The 15,471-nt window shown below is 42.6% G+C and overlaps 1 protein-coding gene across 2 annotated transcripts in view; it reads right to left on the bottom strand.

Annotated features, from left to right (window-relative positions):
- The window catches only part of Lyn (LYN proto-oncogene, Src family tyrosine kinase), a 119,952-nt gene extending 111,202 nt beyond the window's left edge, over positions 1-8,750 (bottom strand). For both annotated transcript variants that reach the window (XM_076835460.1, XM_076835461.1), the window contains exon 1: positions 8,472-8,750. The gene's annotated coding sequence lies outside the window, so the exon portion shown is untranslated. The remainder of the gene's footprint in view (positions 1-8,471) is intronic.
- Between the last annotated feature and the right edge of the window lie 6,721 nt (positions 8,751-15,471).

The following is a 15,471-nucleotide window of genomic DNA, read 5'->3' as shown; positions in this document are numbered from 1 at the left end:
TTATTTTATAGCTCCCAGACAATCTCTGGGGAAGTCCCTTGGAGTCTCTTGCTCAATTACCTTTATAAAGAAGTAAAGGAGTGTCCATGTCTTTTCATTCTTTGGCTACATCATAAATGCTTTGTCATGAAAAAGGCTAGTAAGAAATTGCCTTTTGTTTTAATGGCTTCTCATTAAAAGGCTCTGGTGATTCGATTCATTTATGGGATCAAAGCCATCATTGGTATTATTGCCAAGGACTCTCCAAGCCTACCTGTTAAGCCTTATCACAGCTGCCCAGAGCAAGGTGAAGAGGCACTGAGAGATCCCAGCACTGCTCCCTGCAGGATCCCATCCTGTCCTTTCTCAGTCAGGTTCTTCTTCCCTACCTGTGGGCCTCTCCTTCCCAATTCCCACCAATACATGCAGATTTGTACCCCATTCCTCACGTTGTGTCTGACTCACAGGTGGTACTCCAGGATGCTGTTCAATGGGAGAGCAGTGCCTACAATGAGGAAGTGAGTCCTCGAGCTCAGCCACCAGAACCACAAACAATAACAATAACAATAGCATAGGAAAGAGCTTCTATAGTGAACACTAAACATAACAGTGGAAGCTTCTTGAAGAAAACATTCTGCCCGGCATGGTGGTGTCAACTCAGGAGGCTGACACAGGAGGATAGCAAGTTGGAGGCTGGCCTTAGCAACTTAGCAAGACCCTGTCTCAAAATAAAAATAAAAAAGAATGGGGATGTGGCTCATTTTAAAGGACCCCTGAGTTCAATCCTCAGTATCAAAAAAAAAAAAAAAAAAAAAAAAATTCTGTTTACAACTTTCCTGGCCCATCAGCTCTCCTAGGGCAGGTCTGCTTACAATTATAAGTTGGTCCTTTGTATCCCTGAGTTCTATGTTCATGGTTTCAATCAACTGCAGACAAAAACCATACAGAAAACAATTGCATCTGTGGCTGGCGAAACTGCTCAGTAGTGCAGCACATGTGTAGCATGCACGAGGCCCTGGGTTGCAACCCCAGCACCACACACACACAATCTGTACTGAACATGTACAAACTTTTTTTTATATTATTCTCTAAATAATACAGTCTAACAACTATTTGCACAGCATTTACAGTGTATAAGTAACCTAGAGATGACTTCAAGTGTATGAGAGGAAGCATATAGGTTATATGCTCATTGTATGACATTTACATAAACGAGGACGTGGGCATTCTAGAATTTTGGATCATCAGGGAATCCTAGAACCAATACCCCAGGAATATCCAGGGACAACTGTATATACATATGAGCTTCATTCTGGCCATGCTAAATTCAAAGTTGCCTGATTGCTCCTACAGGCCTCTCTGAAGTCACACAGGCATTTGTTCATTCGTTCGTTCGTTCATTCATTCATTCATTCATTCATGGTACTGGTGATTGAACCCAAGAGTGGGTACTCTACCACTGAGCTACATCCCCAGGCCTTTTTGTTTTTCTTTATTTTGAGACTGGATCTCACTAAATTACTGAGGCTGACCTCAAACTTATGATCCTCTTGCCTCAGCCTCTCCAGTGGCTCAGATTGTAGGAGTGCACCACTGAGCCCAGCTTAGCTTCATTTCATTGCTCCTTATCTGCCATTTTAAAATCACAAGTGATACTTTTTGTTTTAAAAATAAAAATGAGGAATGGGGCTGTGGCTCAGAGGTAGAGCGCCCACCTCGCAAGTGAGGCACTGAGTTCAATCCTCAGCACCACATAAAAATAAATAAAGACATTGTGTCCAGATACAATATATATATATATATATATATATATATATATATATATATATATATATATTAATAAAATAAAATAAAAATGAGGGAGGCTGGAGTTGTGGCTCAGCAGTAGAGCACTCGCCTTGAACATGCAAGGCTCTGAGTTCTATCCTCAGCACCACATAAACATAAATAAATAAAATAAAGATGATGTGTTCAACTACAGCTAAAAAATAAATAAATAAATATAAAAATAAAAATGAGGGCTGGGATGTAGCTCAATGGTAGAATACTTCTCTATATGTATTGGGCCTCAGGTTGGATCCCAACAGAGAAAGAGAGAAAGAGAGAGACAGAGAGAGAGAGAGAGACAGAGAGAAAGAGAGAGAGAGAGAGAGAGAGAGAGAGAGAATGAATGGATAGATGGATGAATGGGAAAAGATCAGCATTCACCCCCAAATAACCACTATTAAAGCTTCAGTATTGGGGTTAGGATATAGCTCAGTTGGTAGGGTATCTGCCTCACATACACAAGGCCATAGGTTCAATCCCAGCACCACCACCACCCCCCCACACAAAACATAACTTCAGTATAAATTTTTTATAGAGAGAGCTTATAGGTTGTGTCCTATATATGAATATTTTATTTTAGAAATGGCATCAGAGTATTACTTATCAGTTGATGTTCAGCTTTTAAAATTTTTTTTCATATTAATAAGTATGATGAGTCAGGCACAGAAGTGTACACCTGTCATTCCAGCAATCCAGGAGGCTGAGGCAGAAGGATCACTAATTCAAGACCAGTCTTAGCAACTTAGTAAGATACTGTCTCAAAATAAAATAATTAAAAGGGCTGGATATATTTCTCAGTGGTAAAGTGCCCCTGAGTTCAAAGCCAAGTAACTCAAAAAAAAAAAAAAAAAATGTATAATTGAATGCTACCTCTGAGGACATCTACAGGTTCTTCCACTGTGTGGCTGTATCTTAATTTATATTTGTTTTAACAAACCTCTTTCCTGGACAGGGCTTGTGCAATATCTGGGCTCACTTCTGTATTTTATACCCTGAAAAATGGTGCAGCTCACCAGCCTGGCTCATAGGACTGCTCTAGACTCTGACAAGAAGCTTGAGAGCCATTGCTCCTTCCCAAGAATTTAATAAAGGGCTATAGCTCAAGTAATTTTCAAAATAGCCCTCAACTATTGTGGTTAGGATCAAGAAAGTATTATATTGCCTGAACATTAAATGATTGCAAAATATCTACTTAGAGTTTTGCAATCATCTCCATGATGGGGAATTCCAACATGCACATCTTTCTGTTGCTGTTTAAAAAAAAAAAAAAAAAAAAAAAAAAAAAAAATCAAGCATGGGGGTGGGGAGAATAGAAGAAAAAGGGGGAGGGAAAGAGGAGAATCGTGAACTGAAAATGATTTCTGTGCCCACATGTTGGGATGAATCCAACTACTAAGTATAACCCTAAAGCTCTAATAAAAATTTAAAAAATTAAAAATAAAATAAATCAAGTATGGCCACAGTGGCCTTTGCTTGGGAGAGATGTAGACTGGTGACTGTGGATTTATCTCCCCTCTCTTCATTTCTCCCTCCATCCCCCCTTCTTTCCTTTCTGCCTGAAAAACTGAAAATGGACAGAAAAGGGGTGATGGGAAGAATGCTATGGGAAAAGCAACTCTGGAGGCCAAGGTGGGGCTGCAGGCTATGACTGGGCATAGGGCTTCGGAGCAGGAGGAAGTATCACTTCCTTGCCCCTCCTCCCTCGGGCTCCTCCCTCAGGCTGCAGTTCTGTTCTCAAGTGACACAGCTTTCCCGTGGAAAGCAGAAGTGGTCCTCCTTCTCCAGAGGCCCCCTGACAGACAAGCTTCTCCATTCCCCTCCCTGGGGGGGGGGGGTTAACATTTACAGGAAGAGTGAGGCACCCACAAGGTCCAAACACCAAGCAGACTGGACCTGGTTACTTCAAGCAGAGGCAGAATGAACACAGACCCATAGACTCCCTATATACTCTCACCAGCACCCAAGAGAAGCCCACAGGCACCTAGCTCCCCACCCAAAGTTTTACCACTCTGGATCTGAGGGAGGGAAGTAGGAACACATTTTCAAGGAGTTTCCAACCAGTACCATTTGGGGGTCAATAAAGTCTGACAAGAGGGATTGTAGATGCTCAGAGAGAGGTGAGACTGCTCAAAGCCAGAGCAGCATTTGACTTTGTCTGAAGTACTAACTGTACAAAAGGAAATGAAACAAACTAAAAGACTCCGAGCTACACACCCACGAAGACTTCTTCCCAATGTTCTACAACTCCACAAACCAGAATCTAGACCATTAGGAAATTGCTATAATTTTATCCCCATTAGTTTTGTCGTTTTGTCAGACATCATTGAGCGATCTCAGTATGATGAGTAATGAAGAGTTATAATAATGAGACTAACTGATAATCTCTTCCCATAATTGGTCAAACTCATGTCCTATCTATTCCTGGTTTGAAAGAAGCTTTGTTAGATGATAGAAAAAGAGCTGACGAACAGAGAGAGAGAAGGGGGAATTGGAAATATATCAAGTGTTAATAAAACAAACAACACTTTGAGAGAGAGCTGCCCCAGGAAAACTATATCCTGATTATAAATATGACTTTCCAGAAATCACTTAGTGGCAAATAATGAATGTTGATGGCTTATTCAGTAAGACGGGAAAATGAAGAATGGAACAAAAATGAAGAAAAAGTCCAAAAAATAAAGAATAAGGGCTATTACAGGTCCCTACACTTGTTACCTTGGACAAACCTATTGCTATTCTAAATTTCAAGAGAATTCTTCCAGCTAATTTAAGCCAAAGATAAGAGAAAGTCTGTGTTACACAATGTCTCATCCCTCACTTGGCAGCTTTCCATGCTAATTTTTACCCTTGTGTGTCTCCCCTCAAATGGGAACTTACTCAAAATAAATTTTAGAAATGATGATAGAGTGAACTCAAAGTTTCACAATTTAAATCAGGAAACTAAGCAGCTGTAAGGAACATTTCAGTATCTCTGACTATTAAAAAAAAAAAAAAAAAGACTTCCTCTTCCATGAACAGACTTAAAGGATGGAAGGCAATGAATATGTATTATAAGAATATTGGTTTAGAGTGATGTCTTGCACATAGCAAATGAGCATACAATGGGATGTGTGTTATTTTACCATGCATGCTATAGGCCCTGTCTCCTAACCTTATATTTTTACCTTGAATGATGCTCTGATTGTTACAACAACCATAGAAAAAGGCTGGTAGGGTTCTTGGAGAAGCACTTTAAAGCACTTTTGCCTAATGTTCCTTGGGCATTTCTGTACTAACCAATAAACATCTTAACAGCCACCAAGACTGTCACTAGAGCTGCTTGGAAAATAGCTACATAGGTGTCACCTTAGCAGTTTTTGGAGATGCCCTATCCATACCCCCACACAGGAGGCTGTGCTGAAAGACACAGAAACTCATTTCCAGAGGGACAGATCAAGTGCTCAACTTAATGGGGGTCTCCTTCTATGTCTTGAGCAGTTACCTACTTAGTTCTGGTAAATCCCCAGTGATAAAAGACAATGACTTCATGATTCCCTATTTCTCCATTTCTACAATATATATTAAATAATAAGTTTGTTTCTTTGCTTTTAAGTACCTATTACAGGTCCAAAGGTAGACAAGAGGGAACAGCCAGAACATACCTACTACACCCAATGGTGCCACTTAGCCTGTGATCTTGACCAGCTCCTGAATCTCCTTTTCCCTATCTGTTCTGCCTATTCTATACAGACAATAAAAGGTTCAAATGAAGTCAGGGTTCAGGAAACTTCAACACCTTGGAAAAGCATAAGGTGTAGCACCAACACTGTCAAGACCTGTCCAGGAAATATCTGAGGACATGTTTGCTCTCAGTGTGTCCTTGACCAGAGTCCAACTGACCATGGTGGCCCTTCACTGTTTGCATTAATCCATGCATCACAGAGACTTCAGGGCCAGTGAGCAGCAGCAACCATGTCCCATGCCATGGGCATGTACCTGCTATATTCTTATTTATAAAATTAGCATAGGTTTGTATAAATGGTCATATGGTTTCATATTGCTAAGTGCTAATTATACATATGCATGAGAAACAACTGGAATCTCAGGTGTTTTGGTGATTTATTTCTGAATACAAATCCAGGTAGAACTGAAAGACATTGATTTACAACATGATGCCAGACCACTTTTCTGCTTTAAAGAAAAGAAAGAAAGCCAGTCTCTGGATATACAAAGTCTCTGCATACCTTTGCAACAAAGAAGATCCTAAGATAAAGAGATTGGGCCAACTACCTTATCAGGGGACATGTGGCTACTCCACAGATAGAGCAGAGAAGACCGGTCCTGAACAGACATTTCCATTTAGAACACCAGTGTTGCTCAACAAAGTCCCTCAAATTCCTGGACAGAAAGCTCCCAGAAGGCTTCAAATGCCTTAGGGACTAGCTTTGTTTCATCTCCGGATGTCCTTGGCAGGACTTCCTTCCTTCTTCCAAGTAACCTCTACTGAATACCTACTATGTGCCAGGCACCAGGCTATCATTTTGGACAAGATAGATAAAAGTGTTCTTGTGGAGCTTCCAATCTAGTGGAGAATACAGCCCATAAACATGTGGATGAACCATAGTATGACTAATTGCTGCTATGAAGGAAACACTGGCTCATTCAATGGCCTAATTGGTTTATCTCAAATCACAGCTCCAGTAAACTGTGAAAGAAACCAAACTCAGGTTTCCCGGCTCCTGTTTTCTCTTACCTCACATCCACTGCCCTCTACCCTTCACTCAGCAAGAGGGTCACCCCATTATAGCCAAAGAAGCTCAGTCATCAAAGGCTCTTGGGATTCAATTAAATTTCTGAAGCCTCAAAATGCTTACTTTCTTACTTCCAAATGAGAATGGAGAAACAACTAGATATCCCCTGCTTCAGCCCATTTCCCATCAGGGTTCACCCTGGCTCTGGAAGAATTCCATAAGCTCATGTATTGTCAAAGTCTATTCCTTAAGCAATGCTATAGGTGTTGACTGCACAGAGAGAACATCCCTAGAGCCCCCTAGGGGCAGAAAATACAAGGGTCAAACATCTTTACTGGCTAGTTCTTAGGGTGCATTAGACTATTGAAACTGCTCTTTCCTTCTTTCTTTCTTTCATTCTTTTTTTTTTTTTTTTTTTTTTTTTTTTTGTACTGGGGGTTGATCCCAAGGGTGCTTAACCTCTGAGTCATATCCTCAGCCCTTTTTATATTTTATTTAGAGACAGGGTCTCACTGAGTTGCCTTAGGGCCTCTCTAAGTTGTTGAGACTGGCTTTGAACTCCTGATCCTCCTGCCTCAGCCTCCTGAGCCACTGGGATTACAGGCATGCACCACCATGTCCAGCTCTGGACCTGCTTTGAGACAGTAAAGCCTTCTAGTGTTTATTAAGCAACTTACCAGTAAGGTCAGAAACTAAACCAGACATATAGTCTTTTGTTTAAAATAGCCAAACTGTGAAGAACCAAGGAGTCTCGTTTTTTTATTAATAGAATTAGTTGCAATAAATAACAATAACAGTACCATTTACGGAATGCCACGTACCTACTAGGGGTTTTCTGTGGAGGTAGGTAGGCACTTGTAAAAGAGGAGAAAAATCAAACAGGGAATTTCAATAATTGGCCACCTTCATGCACAGCTGGGAGATTGCAAGTCCTATATTCCAACTTGGGTTTCTAAGATAGCAGAGAAGTTGGATGAAACACCCCCTCACCCCCAACACACACACACACACACACCACGGATATACAAAAATAAAAAATGAATTTTTAAAAAGTCACAACCATTAGTCCACAGGGTAGTGGGGCTGTTGTTAGAAGAAACATTACAAATGCACAGGATCAAGAAGCCGGCGCAGTTGGTCAAGATATCACAGGAAAGTGGGGACTGGAGCTTACACCCATCCCCCAACGCGAAGGAAAGGCAACCCCTGAATTCTTAAAATAACTCTCGCTTCCTCCAGCCAGAGCGTCCGACTGCTAGGCTGCAGGGGGAGAGGAGCCGGCTCTGTGGGAGAGTGAGCACCAGTCTCCACCACAGCCGCTCGACGTCACCATCCTCCCAGGGGCCGCTAAGGAGGGCAGTTTTCCGCAGGTCCGAAAGAGGGGACCGCTCTGAACCCCACTCCTCACCTCTGGGGTCCCAGGCCCCAGTGGTGAGACCCGATCGCTCAATCCAAGGAGTTCCCCCGGGGATCCCGGCTGCGTGCGGACTCGCGCGGACAGGGGCTTCCCCGCGGCGCACTGCGAGTGGACGGAACCGGGACAGCAGCCGGCCCCGGCGCCCGAGCCTGGAGGAGTGCGCGGTGCACCCGCCCCGGTGCCCACACCTCCACCGCACCTCTGCGGGAGGGAGCGCTGCGGACACCTGAGGCCGCCCGCGGTCGCCCGCGCCCACGTCCTGCCCCCACTATGGGGCGGGTCACCCACAGGTTTAAAGCATCTGTGTGCTTCCACCAGCGCGGACGGGCGCTGGGGAGGCCAGGAAGCGGCGCGCGCTCTTTGCTGCCGCGGCCCCTGCCGAAGCCCAGGGTCCGGAGCTAAACCCGCAACCCGGGCTCCAACGGGTGGCACAGCCGCGGTCCCACCCAGTCCCTCCAGGCCCCTGCTCTGCCCCCCCCCCCCCCACCACGGCCCCCGAGCTCAAGCCGGAGACTCACCCGCTCACGGTGAAAGTTTCGGGTCTGCGGCGGCGGAGCTCCACGGTGACTTGAGTTCAAAGCTGGGAGCGCGACAGGACAGCCCAGAGGAGCCCTCCTGGTGAGGGGCTGCGGGCAGAGAACGCCGGACACTTGGCCAAGGGGTTGCAGGCTCGGGATCGGGAGTGACCGATGCCCCGCCTGCAGCGGTCAGGAGGCTGCAGCGCGTCGGGCCCAAAGGCTCCGCCGCAGGGGAGCGAGAGGCAGCGCGGGCCGGCACGGTGGGAGAGGAACTGGCTGTTGCTGGGCTCGGCCGAGAGGTCCCAGCTACTTCCTGGTGCTCGGATTTGCATACTGCGCCTGGAGGGCGGGGAAGTGACCGTTTGGTATTTGGTGTGGCCGTCGCGCAGAGCTTTGAAAGCAAAGAAACCTGGCGACCCACCGTGCAACCTGGTAGCCTTGGATCCTACAGTCCAAGGGACTAGACTGAAGGTCTAGGGATAGACTGAAGGTCTCCCAGGGACCCAAAGGGACAACGAAAGCTCTCGCATCTCCTTTCCTTTCCTTTCGGATCTAACTGCTCAAAGTGTTAGGAGTGGGGTGCTCCTGTAAGTAGAGGGGGGGCATGCTCTGACCCCGCTCAACGTTTGGAGTTCTCTGGAGAGAAAGAGAGCAGAATTGTTACCAAGGGTCTCATAGCGTTTTCGGGTTTTTTTGTTTGTTTGTTTTTTAATCAATACAGAGTAAGTTTCTTAAGAATGTTCACGGACATATCCAGGTCATTCGATGGGGCGGTGGAGGGGGAAGTGGGGATGGCTGTTGAGTTAAATGCCTGGCAAGTACTAAAAATTTCTGAGAGCCTCAGTTCTCTCCCTAGAAAATGAAGAGAAGAACGCTTAACTCTCATGAAATGCCTTGTGTAGAGGGCTCACATTACCTAGGGTGCTGTAGTTGAGGCTAACTCTGCATGCCTACAGGTATCCCAGCGCTTGGCACATAACTCATGCCTAACCAGTGCTTGCTGAAAGAAAGAATGGACTGCATATTCAAGCTCATGTTTCAACTGGATAAATGCCATTTACACATCCCAAACGTACAATTAGGTTCAGTCACTGTGGATGCCCACTTGTTCCAAGCCAGCTCCAGTTTCCTGGGATCCTGGGATTGTACTACTTTGTAGAATTTACAAGGAAGTGACTGGGACACCATAGGAAACTTGGCCTTTGTACTAATAAGAGCAAACACTTAAGGCTAGATGAGTGCCAGACACTGCTCTAAAGGGTTGCTTTCTTTTCTTAACAATGTTCTTAAGAGGTTGGTCCCACCTACAGTCCAACTGGTCAAAGCAGCCACCTTGTACCAAATCCCATATAGCAAATCATTTGTTATTAGTAAAGGAGTACAAAAATTTGCCTACCGCAGTCATTTAGGCTGTATATTTTGATGTTTTGGGCGACCATGAAAGTGGTCCCATAAGATTATAAAGAAACTGACAAGATTTCTGATACCTTAATGACATTGTAGTCCTGCAACATTGTAGCAAAAGGCAATACTCAGATGTTTGTGATGATATCGACCAACCTGCTCTGCAATTATGTACAGCATAAAACACCTGATAATGATAATAAATAGCTATGTTGTGGTTTATGAATTTACTACACTATATTTTTATTATTATTTTAGAGCATAAATTTAGGAAAAGAAAAGTTGACAGTGTGCTCTGTTAGCCAACACCAGCTTTCTCCATCTGATGTTTATGTCTTCTTTTTAAATACTTTTTTAGTTGTTGGTAGACCTTTATTTTATTTATATGTGGTGCTAAGAATCAAACCCAGTGCCTCACACATGCCAGGCAAGTGCACTACCACTGAGCCCCAGCCCCAGCCCCTTACCACACCTCTTGATTGCATCAAGAGGCCATGTCTAGTGGTTGACCTATACCATCCAGGTTTGAGTAAGTTCACTCTGATTTTCACACAAAGACAAAATCATGTAATGCTGTACTTCTTGGGACATGTCCCCATTGCTAAGCCACACTTGACTATACTTCCTTAAATGAAAAGAAAAAAAAAAAAAACACAGGATATCTACACTTATAATGGTCACTGGTAGGTAGTCAGTTTTTTGCTAAAGAGTAGTGGGTGGATTATGTTGGGAAGGTGATGAGCCTATGAGTTAAATCTATCAAGGATCCTGTGAAGCAGTTCATTACCTAGGGTCCATATCCTGTACTTTTCTTTAGAATAACCTTTCAAATACTTTGCCTTATCTACCACTACCAATGAGTCCTTGAGATGCTGGCTAAAGGCATGTGGCAAAAAATAACAGATACAAAATATCTTCTGTATGTTAATCTACCTTGGAAGCCCAGTACTGCAGTGTAAACCTGTAAACTCAGTGATTTTGGAGGCTGAGACAGGAGGATCTCAAATTCCAGGCTAGCCTTGGCAATTTAGTGAGAGAGACACTGACTCAAAATAAAAAGGACTGAAGATGTAACTTAGTGATAAAAGCACCTCTAGGTTTCTTCCACAATATAAAAAATTAGAAAAAGAAAAGAAAAGAAAATATCCATCTGGAATGTTGTCAGTGTTTTTGGTAAAATGTCTCAGAGTAAGGAATAAAGCACCAACCACACCTGAGCTTGCACCCAGCTCCCCTGCTTTACCTCCTCACATGCAAGCATCCTACCTAAGATTTTATTCTTATTTTGAAGCAACAACCATTTCCCTTCACACTTCTCAAGCTCTATTCATATATCTTGAATACGGATTTTCCATATATCTGTCTTTTCTCCCTACAGTCCAACGAAAGTCCCATTTCTCAAGAAAGCTTTATTTAAAGCTTTTACTAGTAGCCTTTTTTTCCCCTAGACATTTATACTACTTATAGCAGGCAATTCATTTAAAGTAGACCCTTTTAAAGTTTAGTACTTTGGCATTGTTCACCTTTTTTTCATGTGTTGCCTTCTCTTCTCAAATACTAGTAAATAGCCAGGCATGGTGTCACACACCTGTAATCCGAGCTACTTTGGAATATGAGGCAGGAAAATCACAAATTCCAGGCCAACCAAGCCAACTTAGGGAGACCCTGATTCAAAATAAAAATAAAAAGGGCTGGGGATGTAGCTCAGTGGTAGAGCACCTCTGGATTCAATCCCTAGTACTCCAAACAACAATAAGAACAACAAAAACTAGTAAATAGTAGCTCTTCTTTGGGAAGACACTCCTTCTTATACTTACTTATTTCCCACTGTGCATCCTCAAAGTTCTGCAGAAGGCTTTAAACTACTCCATTAATATCCACTGAATGGTTAATTGATTGGTTGATTTGTCCCAACAGTATTCTCTAAAGTGAGCCCCGAATGGAATGATTGGAGGCAGGATGCAGATCAACAAAGGCTGCCTTGACAGGTCAGGCAGGACTTTAAAGAAAAAAAAAAAGGAATATGACTTACAGGATGGAGGAGGAAGTGTGGAAATGCACAGTTATGAGCAGTGTTTCCTCATTTTGTAGGTACTGTATTTGTGAATTCACCTACTTCCTATATTTTATTTATAAGCCCAAGATCAACACTAGCCTGCTCATTTGTAGATATGCATATTGCAGAATAGTGAAAATGTTGAGTCTTCCATTCTCTGTGTTCCCAGCTAAGATGAGCAAGATGATACTCTGCCTTTTTAATTTCTACTTTCATACTATAAACAAGTATCTTTTTTGAAGTTGATGTATCACCATGTTTTCCACCTTTTTGTGCCTTTTAAGATTGATGATTTTGCTGTTGGAAATGGTCTCCAATCGTAGCACTGAATTTCTATCTAGTGTTCCCAGGCACAAGAGGCTGGGATGTGCCTTATGGAGAAAATATGTGTGTTAGATAAGCTTCACTCAGGCATGAGTCATAGTACTATTGGCTGCAAATTCTAAGTTAATGCAGTCTGTTAAATAAGATGTTATTAAGCAGATACATACATAAAACAATGTTAGGTATCAATAAGTTAATGAAAATGTTGCAGCCAGAGATTCATAAGAAACTAATTCCATATTTCTCGCTAGGAGCAATGGCTCAGGATTTGCTAATTCAGTGCTCACAGTAACTTCATAGAACATAACATAGAACACAAATAATGAGAATCAACTATGAGAATATCCCATCATCTATTGGCAGGAAAATGAAATGACCTCAAGGAACTTCTCTTGTATGTGATGACCATCCATCGTCATCACATGCCTGACATGGTGCTTGCTGCTGCTAGAATTGGGCATTCTCAATGTATCCTTTCACATCACCTGATGTCCAGCCCATCCCACTGCCACAATGTGAACTCTCCCTGGTGATACTGCCATTCTTCTGGGATCCACCCTCTAGGGGTCCAGACTCCTAAGGCCAGTGCAGGGACTCTTGAGAATTTTTGCTCAAGCTTTCTGGCTTCCCTTTGGGGAAGACAAAATTGATCCAAAGAGTCTTCCTCTGACTCTTGCCAACATATCCACAAGCCCCAAGTGGCCCAAATAGGAAACAGAACAGAGGTGCTCAACCCTGCCTGACAGCAGGTTAGAATCAGCTGAACTGCTAGAATATGCCCACGTCCAGGCCTTATGGAGGCCAATGAAATCAAAGTCAATGGAGGGGAACTCATCAGAGATTTTCAGGCCACATAGGTGCATGTGAGCAACCAAGAGTGGGAACCATAGCCAAGTGCAGTGGCACACACCTGTAATCCCAGCAGCGTGGGAGGCTGAGGCAAGAAAACTGCAAGTTCAAAGTCAGCCTCAGCAACTTAGTGAGGCCCTAAGCAAGTTAGTGAGATCCTATCTCAAAATAAAAGCTAATGGGGATGTGACTCAGTGGTTAAGCACCACTGGGTTCTGGGTTCAATCCCTGGTACCAAAAAAATAAATAAAATAAAAAGATTGGGAACCACTGGCAAAGAGTCTCAACCAAACATCCTGGGAGAGTATGGGGTATATTTACCAAAAATTAAAAGGAGGGGAGTGTCAATATATATGTCACCAACATTCCTAATAAAATAAGAAAAGCCCTCATCTGAAGCACTGGAGACTAATATATTAAAAGACTATTTAAAGTGGAGAAATTCTACAAATGATATAAGCATGTCAAACATTTTACTTAAACTTCAACCTTAAGTGCCTTCATTTACTGCCAATGATTGGTGTAAGAACAAGGTGTTTCCTCTAAGCATGAATTCTGAACTTGGCACTCTGTCATTTTGGTTACCTAGAGCACATCCTGATACCTCATCTCTGATTTCCAATTGCAGATTTGCTGAAGTGGGGGAAGAGGCTGTAAAGCCATCTCTTCACACGATCTCTATTGTTTCACCTCTGCTTCATTCTGCTAATTTAGCAGAATTATTTGCATTTACCATTTTTCCTATGGCTATTTCCAAATATTCAATTTGGTTTTATATAGAAACAACTCTGTCACTCCTATTTTTTAAGTTTATAGTTATTAAATTGCCTGTTTGCAATACAGTCACAATTGGCATTGGAAGAAAAAGAATGACTTTGGAAAGAGTATTCCAGAGAGTACAGGGCTCACTTTGCTGAAAGAGAGGAAGCAGTCTTTTGTTGTTATTTGTTTGTTTTAAATATATATATATATATACATGAAAATATATATATATACATATATGTGTGTGTGTATATACACACACACACACACACACACACACACACACACACATACATTTTTACCTGTAGATGGACACAACACCTTTATTTTATTTTATTTATTTATTTTTATGTGGTCCTGAAGGTTCGAACCCAGTGCCTCACATGTGCTAGGCAAGCTCTACCGCTGAGCCACAACCGGAGCCCCTATTTGTTTTACAAAGGGAATTGGAAGCACTGGTTTGTGCAAGTTTTGTTAGAAAGAAGATAATCTTAGTGGCTTTCTCTCATAACCACCACCAGCCAGACACTGGGCAGGTAGTTTTATTTTAAAACCTCAATCCTCATAACCATGCTCTATTTTCCTCCACTTTTCAGATAGGAAAGCCTCACAAGGGGCAAGTGGCTTGCCCAAATTCACCTCGCCAAAGTGAATGGGTTGGGTTTGAACCCTGTTCTTTCTGACATCAAAGCTTGTATCCTTACATTGCAATGACTTCTCTGCCCGAAATACCAGAAAAACGGCATGGCATTCCCAAAAGCAAACATGGTAAAATCTAGCTTGAGTCCTTCTCGATTCTTTGCCATTGTAAAGGAATAAACAAGCTACCGGATCAATAAATTATTAAAATGGAGCCAAATACTAATGGTAGTAACAATAATAGCATAATTACAGTTTGAAACTTATTTTACAACAAAGTTACTCTGACATTCAATGATATGTCAAGTTGTGCTGTGTGGTAATTAGACCAAAATAGTAGATTGCTCATTAAGAATTGTCTCATACAGTCAGATTAGAGATTTCTGGTGTCTGCTGGGGAATGTCCAGAAGGTAAAAGGGAACATCACTGTGACTTCATTTCTGCTTCTTTTTAAAGGAGAGACTGGGACCAGTTCCACCTCCCTCCACCTTTCACTGTTCAGCAAGGATGTCCAGCTCCTCAAATCAAGCTTGACTCAGATCCTAGTATGTGCTCTGTACCCAGTTTGAATTCTGAAAGTGCCAAGCCTGTTTTCTAGGTGGACTTTATGGTGTCTGGGAACTCATGTTTGAACTTGTGATGTCGACATAATTTCAAACTTATAGGAAATATTTTAAAAATAGCACAACCAGGCAAAATGGGGCATGCCTGTAATCCCAACACCTTGGGAGGCTGAGACAGGAGGATCATGACCCTGTACCAGCAACTTAGCAAGGGCCTAAGCAACTCAGCAAGACCCTATCTCTAAACAAAATATAAAAAAGATCTGTGGATGTGGCTCAGAGGTCGAGTTCCCCTGAGTTCAATCCCCAATACTCCCCCCACCCCCCAAAAAAACACAAAAATCATGTATATCCTTCAGACAGATTCTCTATTTGTTCACATTTAATCAATTTGTATCCATG

Source organism: Callospermophilus lateralis, chromosome 16 (assembly GCF_048772815.1).
Source record: "Callospermophilus lateralis isolate mCalLat2 chromosome 16, mCalLat2.hap1, whole genome shotgun sequence".
NCBI lineage: Eukaryota > Metazoa > Chordata > Mammalia > Rodentia > Sciuridae > Callospermophilus > Callospermophilus lateralis.
The sequence above is the reverse complement of the archived record's forward strand: the minus strand, read 5'-3'. Positions and strand labels throughout refer to the sequence as shown.